The following is a 13,480-nucleotide window of genomic DNA, read 5'->3' as shown; positions in this document are numbered from 1 at the left end:
GCCAAACACCTACACTACCAGGTCCTCACAAGCCCCAAAAAAACACTTCGTACACCCTCGCCTACAGAATCCCCGGCCCCCACGCCCACCATCGCCGACTTCATCGCACCCCACGCCATTACTTCCATGGACTACATAGTCATCGGAGACCTCAACTTCCACCTCGACAACCCCAGCGACCCCAATGCCACCTCCCTCCTGGGTAACCTCGCCAACAACAGACTAAGACAACCCATCACCATGCCTACCTACAAAGCAGGACACACCTTCGACCCCATCTTTGCTGGAGGAAACAACATCCAGTTCAGCCACACCACGCAACCCCCCTGGACAGACCACCATTGCGTGCACTTCCTCGTCAACAAACCCAAGCCTCCCGAACCTGCCCTGCCCCCTCGATGAAGAAACTGGAGCAAAGTCACCAAGGATCAGTTCAACTCCACATTTAACCCCCACCACCTCGACCGATGCAAACATCGCAGCCAAGGAATTGCACAAATGGATCCTCAACGGTGCCTGCAAACTCGCACTCCTACCCTGCTCCAACAGACAACGCCATAGGAAGGCCACCTGGTTCACAACCAACCTCCAAGTAGCCAGATGCCTATTCAAACATCTTGAAAAGAACTGGAGGAACAGCAAAACACCTGAAGACCACACCACATACAGGACCGCCATGACAGAATACCACCAACGCATTAGGACCACCAAATGGACTTTCATCCAAAACATAATCCTCGCTAACAACTCCAAGGAGCTCTTCAACGTCATCCAGGAATTCACCAAGCCCCCCAGCGAAACCACACACATCACCTCATCACAGGACCTCTGCGACAGCTCGGATCATACTTCCATCTGAAAATCAAGAGCCTCTATGACAACTTCAACGACCAGACTCCGGACTCCGCAGTCACCCCCTCCACTGGCAACACCAGACATCTTCACCTGGACACTGGCCACGACTAAAGAGACCACCTCAACCATGAAAGGGATCTACTCATGGGTCCCCACAGACCCCTGGCTACCACATATCAACCACAGAGCCACCACTGTAATCTCACCAGAACTACCAGGCACCATCAACACCACCTTCAAGACCTGCACCTTCCCCGAAGACTAGAAACACGCTGAAGTCAGACCCCTCCACAAGATGCCCTCAGCAGATCCCACCAACCTAAAGAACTACCAGCACATCTCACTCCTCGCTTTCGTGGCAAAAGTTGCAGAAAAGACCATCAACGCACCACTAACAAGGTTCATCGAAGACAACTCTGTCCTCGACCCCTCCAAATCTGGATTCCGCAGCAACCACAGCACCATGACCACCCTACTCGCCGCTACACATGACATCCGCTTCCTCCTCGACCAAGGACACACCGCAGCCCTGATCCTGCTCGACCTCTCAGCAGCATTCAACACCATCTCCCACCACACACTCGCAACCAGACTCCACGATACCGGCATCCAAGGAACCAACCTCGACTGGATTTGCCCATTCCTCACAGGCAGAACTCAAAGAATCAGACTGCAACCCGTTCTTTCCAAACCCACAGAAATCAACTGCAGAGTACCCCATGGATCATCGCTCAGCCCAACCCTCTTCAAAATCTACATGGCTCCACTCGCCGCCATCGCCAGACAGCACAGCCTCAGCATAGTATCCTATGCAGATGACACCCAGATCATCCTCTCACTCACCAAAGACCCCACCACCATCAGACTCAATTTCCTGGGAGGAATGCAGGACGTTGCATCCTGGATGAGAAACAGCTGCCTCAAGCTCAACTTGGAGAAGTCAGAAGTTCTCATTCTCTGAACCTCTCCATCAGCGAAGAACAACACCTGGTGGTCCACCTCCCTCGGCACCCTTCTGACCCCCACGGACCACGCTCGGAACCATAGCATCATACTCGATTCCTCCCTCTCCATGAACCTACAGGTCAACGCTGTCACCTCCAGCTGTTTTAACACCCTCTGCATCCTCCGCAAGACTTTCAAATGGATCACCCCAAACCAAGGAACACCATCACCTACGCACTCATAACCAGCGGACTGGACTACAGAAACACCCTTTATGCCAGGATCAACAAGTCTCTCCTCTGCAAGCTCCAGACAATATAGACACCGCAGCCAGACTCGTTCTCGGCATCCCAGGACATGAACATATCACCCACACCTATGAGACCTCCACTGGCTCCCAGTCGAGAAAAGAGTCACTTTCAAGATACTCACCCACGCCTACAAATGCTTCCACAACACTGGACCCCAATACCTCAACGAGAGAATCTCCTTCCACACACCCAAAAGAAACCTCCGATCCACCAACCTAGCCCTCGCCTGAAACCCAGCACATCCATAGAGCCAGAATAGAGGGAAGAGCTTTCTCCTACATTGTGACCAAGATCTGGAACATGCTCCTACTCAACATCAGACGCGCCCCCTCTCTGAGCATCTTCAGAAAGACACTGAACGGAGCTGCTCCATCTCACCCACCCTCCCTCCAGCGCCTTGAGACCCTCACGAGTGAGTATTGTGCTTACAATCCCCTGATTGATTGATTGATTAGCAAAAGAATTTTGCCACAGATGTGTAACATGTCAGCATAGGGAAAAGGATGTTTGTAACCATGATACATGTAGGAAGATTAGATGGAGCATTCAATAGGATGCAGTTGGTCTTTATCGAGATGCCTGTTTGTAACTGGCTGAGATATGTCCTGATTCTAGTGTGCCTTTTCTCTCAATGGGTAGAAGCTCACCCAACAAGGAGAAATGATAGTCTCACCATAGATGAACAGCTGTTGAGGGAGCTGAAACCCAGGTATGGATTTTCAGTTTCTCTAGAGTCAGACCGAGGGACTCTTTTATTAATGAGATACTTAGAATGTTGTGTGTGGCTCCTCAAGTGTGTTAGCGATTACACTGTAGCTATTGACCTGAGGCTTCCAGAATAGTGGAACAGGTAAACAGAACCTTGAAGTCCCGATTAGCTAAAGTTTGTGCTTCCACTTCTTCGAAATGGCCCGATGCATTACCATTAGTTCTGATGAGTCTTTAAAGTACCCCTGACAGGACAACTAGATTATCACCTTTGAAATCCTCCTGGGAAGTGCAATGCGCCAGCCTCCTATTGCTTCACATGCACTTGTGCACATCACAGATGGCATGATACTTGATTACTGCAAAAGACTGGCTGACATGGTGCATTCCGTTTCTCACCATGTTGGAGTTGCCACTTCCAATCCATATCAGGAGCAGTGACTGGATGCTGGTGAAGAAGCATGTGGTGGACGTCCTGTTTGGAATCAGGGTGGAAAAACCACTACCAAGTTATTCTGAACAAAAGTACTGGTGTCAAATGTGCTGGGATCCCTGTGTGGATGCATGCATCACGCACTCTGAGAGTAGGGGGTCCACATGAAGAAATAGTGTTCTTTGAACAAAGTCAGACCGCATCAGTAACAGCACATTAAAAGAGCAAGAAAAGGGTGAAGAGCAGCGAGATCTCACACAAGTTCCTGAAATATCACAGTGTAGTATGGAAGTGCCATCTGAAGAAACTTAGGGATTCACAAAGGCAGTTGAATGAGCCTGATTAAAGGAACAAGTATGAAACAAGAAGACCAAATCTCAAGATTTGAATGGCCAAGTATTACAAGGCAATTGAGATCAAGTGTGTCAATTGAACATATACAGTCCAGAATCATCGAAGAAACAGAACCCCGCGCAGGGCCGGCTTTAGCGCTGGTGGTGCCCTGTGCGACAATGTTTGTAGGCGACCCCCCACGGGTGCCCCCACAGACTCCCTCACTACTACCCTTTAACAGTGCCCCCTCAAGTCTCCATAACCACTCTCTCTCTCAGATGTATTTAATTATTTATATAGCGCCACCTATACCAGTGTAGGGTGTCAAAGCACTTTACATCACACACACATTACACAGAGACAATCAATTATATGTGTGTAAATCAGTGTATAGCAATTGTTACATAAGCCAGAAGACTACAAGGTGAGACACGTCATCCATACTGGTAGACAAAGTTTAAAAGTGCTTGGTCTGGAGAAGCACAAGCTCAGAATTTACAATATAACCCCATGGTTGGACGGTACATTTAAAAATACATTTTTTTTACCAAAGTGATCCCTGTTTGAAACATTAGAATAATAAAAGACGGAGGAAAACATCTCTAATCTATACCCCGCAGTTTACATGCAGCTCTTTGATGACAGGTATTAGCTCGCTGTTCCATGTTAGGATTTTAAGATGTACACTGCTAGTACCAAAAGGATCTCTCTGACAAAAGCACTGACCTATTTAAACTATATGCACTTTGTGATCTGCATGGTACATATTCTTTCCAGCAAGCACATTAACTCTCTGTGCTACCATAAAATGAGTTAAAACTTCCACTTGACAAAACTCCATCTCTCTCCAGGCAGAATATTAATCACCGTGTTATCTTGACATTTTTATTTTTGTATGAAAATTGTGGAGGCCAGCAATGCAGCAGCAGGTGCTTTTAAAGCCATAAAATACTTCCAAACATGGCACCCCCTCGAAGAGTCAGCACACGGTGCGGTGGCACCGGTTGCACCGCCCTAGAGCTGGCCCTGACCCAGCGGTAAAAGTGAAACAGAAGAGGATCAACGGACATTAAGGAGATCTAAAAGAGCAAGAGTACCCTATTGAAGGTATTTAGCACCTGAGTGGTCCTACTTTTCTAGAAATGTGCCAAGTGGGTCAGAACAAAGTCCAGATGAACTGAGCTCTGAGTTATTTAAGCCTCTACGATACGCCACACTGACAAATATCATTGATTAAAACAAATATTTGAAATAGATATTGAAACTAAGAACATGACAAACATAGTTATTTGAACTTGAGACTGAAAAACAGCTTCAACAAAAAGTGATTAACTGTGTTAAAGTCAAGAAGTAAAAAAGAGACCGAAATAATAACAAAGACCTATTAATATAAATGAAAGAATTAAGAAGTGATTGTCTGAGACTCTGAGTCGGTCTATGAGTGGGCTCATGAGTCTCAGAGTGGGTCTGTGAGCCAGTGAGTGTCTGAGTGGATCTGTAACGCGGTGTATAGGTGTCTGAGATGGTCTGTGAGTGGGTAGACACCGAGGTATATCGAATGGAATGTCTTCGACAACTCGGGGACAGAAGATCTTATCGTCCTCTTAAAACAGATCCCTCAGAGAAACTCAAGCAACACATTGCCATTATGGTTGAAGAAGCCAGTGATGAGGGTTGGATTACCAACCAAGAGGCGGCCTTTTAACAAACTGAACATCCAACTATGCCGTACTTTTATGTACTTCCCAAAGTACATAAACCACAACGACCACCTCCAGGACGGCCGATTATTTCAGGAATAGGTTCTATTTTGGAACCTTTATCCCCGTTTGTGGATTTCTTTTTGTAACCATTGGTCAAAGATATGCTGACATATTTACAAGATACTAAAGATGTTTTACGTCTTTTACCTGATATTGATTTTGATTTACACACTGATTATCTAGTGTCATTTGATGTGGAGTCCCTTTATACTTCCATCCTGCAAGATGAGATACTTGATGCCATTTATAGCTTATTAGACAGTAGGCATTTGTATTCCAGAACACCAGTACAATTTATAATGTCCTATGCACAATTGGCAATGAAAGAGAATTTTTTCTGTTATGAAGACACGATCTACTTACAGACTGCTTTCTTTCCGTTTTGGTAACTACGAAGGGTTGCGCCGTTTTTTAGAACACCTTTTTAGAATGTGCCTTGTCTGGTTGCCGAACTACATTTACCGGCATTCCCAATATTATAATATTGTTTGTTGTGTTTTTTTTATTTTACACATCATGCTCCAAAGATCACATAAATAACTATTTTTGCGATTTATCACACATTGCATTTTTTTGCCAGCTTAATAGCTTTGATTATCAACACGTGACTTGTTCACGTGATGAACGCATAATGCAGAAGTGTTTGGAGCTGTCTTTTTTAAGACCGATATGAGCATAGGGCCGACACCTTCCCTTCGGCTCTTACACAAACCCGGGGCACCAACGGATAGGTAAGCGAGACTTGGGGTGATTTGAGAAACATTTTTGCGCAGTTTTAAAATATCGAGTGTGACCTTGCTTTATTATAAACACTCTGGTGTTTACATTTTTGCTTTCATACAACATCCCGAATGAGAACTCCCCTATATGTAATACTGGGAAATGTGACGTTTCGTTATGGTATTCCTAATGGACGTTACCATTCTCCCTAGAAATTGTTTATATGTATGGTAAACTGCTCCTTGCATATAACTCATAGTCTCTCAGTCCTGACTAAACATTAGTTGATAAAACACCTATTTCGATAATGGGGTGAAAGCACTCGATTATGAACGGGCAGGTTTTGTGAATTACGGTGTTTTGAATAACGGTCTCTTTCTTTATACAAGACGAGATTTCTCGTTGAATATCTGAGTTACTGGTGTCATGAGAGACAAATAAGTTTTGCGAATGGATTGAGTACTGCAGGGGTCGACCTCTGAAGATGACCTTTGATATTTTCCATTTTTTCTACTAAGCAGTATAGACAACTGTTGAATTAATGGGATTGGACTACATTTTGATTGACATTGAGTAATTCCTTTTGCCCTACCTATAAAAGACATTGTATTTTGATCTCTCCATGATTGTGAGCATGAGCTCTAGATGTATGAGTTCTGACACTAGACCAAGTACCGGCTGGTGCTTGGCCTTTTTATCGTTATTGACATTCGTTGACGAGAACAGTTTTTAAATTTGATTGAACTATACTTTGAGCATGTTTTGCTCTTTGTATCCCCTACAGAGCGGGCCTCAATATTCTGAGACGTTGCCAGGCAAGGTGAGGTGCCTTCCTCACAGTACACGGGTAAGGTTTTGTTTGCTATTATAGCAACTGGATGATAATTGATATGTCACCAGTACTTTATTGAACTAACAATGTATGTAAGGTTTTCTAGACACATGATAGGTGATTTTCCTCTCTGTGTTTATTTTTATTTCTCATAGATACCCACAGTATTCGTGGTACAGCTGAGGATTTGAATACCTACAAATTCAGGTTACATGGTTGAGCTTGTTCCAACTGTGTTTTTGATTGTTATTCACCATATTGTACATTTTTTTGCACTTAATTTGGGCACATTTTTTTGCGCAGTAATTATCTATACAGTGTTTAGTCCTGAAGAAGGCCATGGACAGAAGCAGTCCGTAAGGCAGAAACATGTCGACCATTTGATACAGACAGTTATTATGTCAAAACTGTCACTGCACTATTTTTAACCTGACCCTTGAGAGACACTAAATAAACTTCTCCCGCAAGGATCATTTTATACTTCACTTTCACACTGTTCACACACTGCGTCCATCACTCCCCATTATTAATATTCCTTCACATCTAATGGATCAGTTTACTCTTTATAAAACATCCGTGAACTCCCCTTCATAGTTGAGAGGTTGTAGCCCTTGGCGTCACTAGTGTGGCGCCAGGAGGAGACCCAGATGATGAAGCATGTCACTTCGGTGAGTGATGGGAATCTGTCCTACCAGTAGGTATGCCCAGGTAACTCACTGGTCATTCCGCATATTGTGTTGTGTTGTCCTAGAAAACCCTGTTGAATTTTAGACCCGTGGATATTGGTGTTGTTTAGACTATTGATTCTGGGGAATATATCCATGCCAGGTCTCAAAAAGTTCCCTAAGACCCCCACTCTCTCCTTGTTTGTATTATTGGTCTGTGAGTGGGGTCATGAGTGTCTGACTGCATCTGTGATTGGGAACATCAGTCTCAAAGTGGGTCTGTATCTAAGTATGTGAGTATGTGAGTGGGTGTGGGAAGTTGCATGAGTATCTCACTTCAGTGGGACTGTGACTACGTTCATGAGTCTCTGAGTGATCTATAAGTGGGTGCATAAGTGTCTGAGTAGATCTGTGAGCATATGTGCTAGTATTTTAGTGGTTCTATAAGTGAGAGTGTGAGTATCTGAGTTAGTCTGTTGGTGGGAGCATGAGTGTCTCACTTGGTGTGTGAGTGAGTGCATTAGAATGTGAGTGGGTTTGTGATTGATTGTATGAGTGTCTGAATGGGTCTGTGAGTGGGTACATCAGTGTCTCAGTGAGTGCATGTCTAAATCTCTAATAGGGTCTGTGAGTGGACACATGAGTCTCCCAAGGGGTCTCTTAATGGGTGTATGAGTGGGTCTGTGTCAGAACATCAACGGTCTGTGAATGAGTGCATGAGTATATGTATGGGTCTGTGAGTGAGTGCATGAGAAAATGAGTGGGTTTATGGGTGTATGCATGAGTGTCTGAGTGGTTCTGTGAGTGGGTGTATCTGTCTCTCAGTGGCTCTCTGACTGGGTGTGTGAGTGTCTGAGTAGGTCTGTGAGTAGGAATATGAGCCTGTGATTGGGTCTGTGAGTAGGAATATGAGTCTCTGGGTGAGTATGTGAGTGGGTGCATGAGAGTCAGAGTGGGTCTGTGAGTGAATGTGTGAGTCTGTGAGTAAGTCTTTGAGTGGATACATGAGTGCTAAGTAGGTCAGTGAGTGGATATGTGAGTGTATGACTGGGTCTTTGAGTGGGTGCATCAGTAACTGCATGCATCTGTGAGTGGGTGTCTGAGTCTCAGACTGGGTCGGTGAGTGGGCGCATGAGACTCAGAGTGTCTCTGTGATTGGATCTGTAACTGGGTGTATAAGTGTCTGAATGGGTCTGTGTGTGGGTTCATGAGTATCTGAGGGCTTCTCTCATTGGGAGCATCAGTCTCAAAGGGGGTGGGTGTCTGAGTGGGTGCCTAAGTGAGACTGAGGGTGGGTGTATAAACATATTGTTTTTTCATTTTTCAAAGATACTTGTGAAGGTGTCGCAACGTATATTCGTGAATTCATCGCAATGTTACAGTGGGGGATGAGTTGATGGTCGCAGCAAATTCACAAATATTGTGAGTGGAAAAAAACAGTTTTTCAGCAAATTATACTTATAAGGATTTCTCAAACACCCCTATATTCCTCTTGTGGGGTCAGGACACATGCAACCTGACCCCTTCTTCCACTTTCTGCAATTTGGTTTGAGCCCTGTGGATTATTGCGATGAGGTAAAATACAACTCTCTGCTCAAGTGGTTGCTAGCCAATCACGGCATTCTTCCTAATGGGTGCATACGTGATTAATCACAAAATCTTTGCAAATTAACCATGATAGCAGAAATATACATTTGGATTTCTGTAAATTTCTCAACAACTACTGAACAAATTTACACCAGATAACTGAAAGTGAGACCTGTGAACCAAAATCTATTTTCCTGCCAAATTTGGTTTAATTCTGTCCAGTGGTTCAGGCTGCAGGTGTGTCTAAAGACTCTATGGGAATTACCACGGATAACACACTTTATTTTCCCTCCCTTTTTCTCTGCCCCGCTTGATGGATCACCCTGAACCTTCCCATTCATAAGAAGATTCACTTCAAGATAAGGCAAATCAAAAACCTCTTTTCCTATGGAAACAAGGACCTAAATATAACTCCCTTCTGTTGACTGACAGTAGGTTATATATATATATATATATATATATATATATATTATCTACTGGCGGTCGCCAGTAGATAGTTATAGTTAGGATCGTGTTTCCATAGGAAATCCGCAACATTCTATTTGGAATAACTTTGGCGCCGATTGACGAATCCTCGCGAAATTTTCGAAATAGGTGGGGCGCTCCGCTCCGCTCCTTCCCTGAAAGTCTCGGGGGGATTTGTCAAGCAGGGGCTGAGAAAAAGGGGGGGTCCCAAAATGCGTTTTCCCCATGCATTTTTCCATAGGACCTTTAGTCCAAGCTACAGCCCGAACGGCTAAACAGAATTACTTGAAATTTGGCAGACAGGTAGTCCTCAGGTCAGGGATGTGCCTTTTGGAGGTCTGGTGTAAATCTGTTCAGTAGTTCCTGAGAAAATAGCATTTAAATCAATATATATATCTGTAAGCGCGCACCTTGCGCGTACGGTAAAACTTACCGTACGCGCACGCTGCCGTGCACGAGCGCGATTCTGATTGGTTGTTAGATCTTAGTAAACATTCGAATCGGTCGAAACCAGGAAGTGTCGGCCGCCATTTTGTCTCTCGCAGTCTGAGGGGGTAAAAAACAAAGGTGGAGAACGTGAAAAGGGGGCAGGGTGGACAGTTCCTGACCCCCTAGCCTTTGTCAGGGGGGCCCAGAAGGACCATCAAGGGCCAAAATTTCCTTTAATTTTTTTGCGAAAAATCGCGGAGTACGCGTAGTGTGCGTGTACGGTAGAAACGGAAAAATTCCACGAACTGCGTAATGTGGGGGCATGGTGCGCGAAGCGCACCACGCACCCAAAGCGCGCGCACGGTGCGCGTAGCGCACTGTGCGCGTACGGTACGCGCACGGTGAAAAACCTTGAAAAAAAAAACCATAACTTAGCATTTAAAAAACCGTACAAATTCACTGAAAAAACCATAGGTTTCACACACGTTATAGTTAGGAATTAGCATTTAAAAAACCTTGCAAATTCACTTAAAAAACCATAGGTTTCACACATGTTATAGTTAGCTGGACATTTCACTCGTGAAAAACCATTGAAATTCCCCCGTTATAGTTAGTGCAGGCAACTATAACTCACGCGACCGCAATCCTCTGCTGATGACGTCAGATATTACATCACTGATGACATATGTGTCTTTCTGAAAAAAAAATATTTGTAATATATGTATAGCTAAAAATTAATGGAAGAAGACATGGCTAAATAAGTGTCTAAATACAGTGATGTAATATCTGACGTCATCAGCAGAGGATTGTGGTCGCGTGAGTTATAGTTGCCTGCACTAACTATAACAGGGGAATTTCAATGGTTTTTGATGAGTGAAATGTCCAGCTAACTATAACATGTGTGAAACCTATGGTTTTTTAAGTGAATTTGCAAGGTTTTTTAAATGCTAATTCCTAACTATAACGTGTGTGAAACCTATGGTTTTTTCAGTGAATATATATATATATATATATATATATATATATATATATATATATATATATTCACCTAAACAAAATGTTACAGGTACGTTATAGTTAGACATCAACTGACAGCCAGACACATTCACATAATCAGTCACTCACCCATACATTCACTGAGACTCGTAATCAATCATCCATACAATCACTCATATACCCACTGATTCAACAAAACACCTAGGTATATATATCTAACACTCATAAACTTTTAAAAAGCACCCGCAGTCACTGGATGATGTAATCACTGATGTCATCAATGATGTCATGAGTGATGTCACAGATCATGTCATGAGTGATGTCACTGATCATGTCATGAGTAATGTAATATGTCAGGTTGTAAGCAGTGCATTGCGGGGGCGCGAGTTATAGTTAGCTCAGCTAACTATAATTGCTGAATTTCTCTGAATTTGTACAAGTGAAATGTCAGTGTAACTATAACATACCTGTAACCTTTGGGTTTTTTTACGTGAATTTCCAAGGTTTTTTAAATGCGAATTTCTAAATATAATGTCCCTGAAACCTGTGTTTTTTTTGGTGAATTTCTAAGGTTTTTTAAATGCAAATTTCTAACTATAATGTCCCTGAAACCTGTGTTTTTTCAGTGAATTTCTATGTTTGAGAAAGGAGTCTGGACCTCCAACCTGTGCTAGGAATTCAGAACATCACTGATAACATCTCAAATGACATCACTGATGACATCACTGATGACATTATTCATTTGATAATCTGATGCACCTCCTCATACCCTACTATAATCTTTGATACACCCACTCTAAAATACAGACTACCATTGTCTTACTGAATGCATGGGTTAGTGACTAAACTGTGCGAATATCTGTATTAGTCTGTCAGTTGGTGTGTAAGTGGCTGCATGGGTTGGTGAGTAGCTACATGAGTGTCTATATGGGTTATTGATTGGTTGTCTGAGTATCTGAATGGGTGCCTGAGGGTCTCTGTGGGTTGGGGGGGTGTGACTCTGTGCATAGATTTGTGAGTAGGTGATTCACTGGGTGTATGGGTTCAATAGTGCATCTGTGAAGGGCTGTATGGGTGGTTTAGTGTGTGTATGGGTGTGTTGGTGAGTGAATGGATGTCTCAGTGGTACATGTCCAAATAACTACATATGTAAAAGGCAATGTATGTGAGAGTTGGAGTATATAAATGACTATACGTGAGAATCAGTGATTGTGAGAGTGGCTGTATGGATGAGTGTGTACTTGTATCAGTGATTGTATAAGAGAGTAAGTATGTGTTAGTATCTGTATGAATAAGTGAGGTGGTGTGTGTATAACTGTATAGGTGAGTAAACGGGAGTGTGAGTGATTCTTTGCATGACTGACTAGGTGTGTGAGTAAATCCATGGATGAGTGGCGGCGTATGAGTGTCTGTATAGGTGTTTGAATGCATATGATAGTGTTGTATTGATGAGTGACTGTATGTATGGGTGTTTGTATGGGTGAATGAGTAGATGTGTGTGTAGACCTAGGAATCAGTGAGTGCATATGTAGTAACTGGTATTAGTGTGTCGATGGTTTCGAAAATGGTAGTCTGTATTTTACAGAGGGTGTGTCAAAGTTTATATTAGAGTGTGAGGAGGTGCATCAGATTTTCATGTGGATGATGTCATCAGTGATGTCATCAGTGATGTCACTGACCATGGCATGCATGATGTTATATGTGACGTCATCACTAGTGCATTGCGGGGGCGCAAGTTCAAGTTAGCTGAACTGACTATAACGGCAGAATTTCTATGGTTTTGTAAGAGTGAAATGTCCAACTAACTATAATGTCCCTGAAACCTATGATTTTTTTCAATGAATTTCTAAGGTTTTTTAAATGCTAATTTCGAACTATAACATGTCTGAAACCTATGTTTTTTTTAGTGAATTTCAATGGTTTTTTAAATACTAATTTCTAACTATAAAGTCCCTGAAATCTATGGTCTTTTCAGTGAATTTCAAAGGTTTTTAAATGCTATTTTCTAACTATAACTCGAGTTTCCAGAGTGGTGGAGAAAGGTGAGCGTGGCCTCTGAAACACCTCTTAGCAATCCCACTGTGTGAGATTTACTGGAGGTAACAGGAGGAGTAGTTAGCCCCTAAAGTCAACCTTGGGGGCCAACTATACCTTTCATTACCACCAGTAAGTCCCACAGAGCAGGATTGCTAACTTCTTATATCAGGCCCCACCCCCTCCCTACACCACTGTGCAAACATGCCCCCTAGCACATTGTAAATTGGGGGATTAAGTCCCCTTGAATCCTGAGGGTCCCTGGGGGCCATCTAGCCGACCAGGTACCTCCAGGAAGCAGCACAGAGCTGCTTTGCAGAGAGGTGGTCCAAGGTCACGCCCCTTTTTACACCTCTCTGCAACGCAGCTCATGGGCACTTACTGGAGGTACCTGGTAGGCTAGT

The sequence above is a fragment of the Triturus cristatus genome, chromosome 5_1 (assembly GCF_964204655.1).
Source record: "Triturus cristatus chromosome 5_1, aTriCri1.1, whole genome shotgun sequence".
In the NCBI taxonomy this organism is placed as follows: Eukaryota; Metazoa; Chordata; class Amphibia; order Caudata; family Salamandridae; genus Triturus; species Triturus cristatus.
This window is presented reverse-complemented; position numbering follows the sequence as displayed.